This window comes from Fulmarus glacialis, unplaced genomic scaffold (assembly GCF_000690835.1).
Source record: "Fulmarus glacialis isolate BGI_N327 unplaced genomic scaffold, ASM69083v1 scaffold4678, whole genome shotgun sequence".
Taxonomy (NCBI): Eukaryota; Metazoa; Chordata; class Aves; order Procellariiformes; family Procellariidae; genus Fulmarus; species Fulmarus glacialis.
The window spans coordinates 27,221-27,756 of record NW_009226207.1 but is presented as its reverse complement, the minus strand read 5'-3'; the positions used below and the strand labels follow the sequence as shown (position 1 = coordinate 27,756).

Genomic DNA, 536 nt, shown 5'->3' with positions numbered 1-536 from the left:
CTCTTTCGGTTCCTCTCAGCCTCTTTCATAAGGTTCTTGGCCCAGGATATGATACAGTGAATCTTTACAGTAGCCCTTTCAAGCACAATTAATCAGCACTGACCTCAGCAATTGTGTAAGGGCATTGTGCACATTTTGCTGCTCCATGCTCTTATCAGTATCTTTATTATTAACTCAGATATTTACATGTTTGAATACTTATTCCGAGGGTCTGATTTTTGAAGAATGCTCAGTGTTTCTTTAGAGATCTCAAGATAGGCATATAAAATTAAGAGATTCCTTGTGAAAACATGCCCTTAGTAACATAATATAGTTTCATTTCATAGGAGCATTGAACAGGCCAGGAGGTTAATGATGTCTGATCATCTGGTTATGCAGACCAGTGAATTCAATCCAATGTTGTGTTTCTGTGATCACATACTTAGGAAGTACCAAGAAACCCTGCAGCGTGCGATGTTACCCAACTTGTCCTATTTCAGAAGGACGCTTTATGCCTGGAAGCCAGGCTGGAGATCCATGCTGCTTGGTGCTCACAG

General features: G+C 40.7%; 1 protein-coding gene across 1 annotated transcript in view; it reads left to right on the top strand.

Annotated features, from left to right (window-relative positions):
- Positions 1-536, top strand: part of LOC104080355 (dihydropyrimidinase-related protein 2) — a 38,655-nt gene that overhangs the window by 30,893 nt on the left and 7,226 nt on the right. The window lies entirely within an intron of this gene.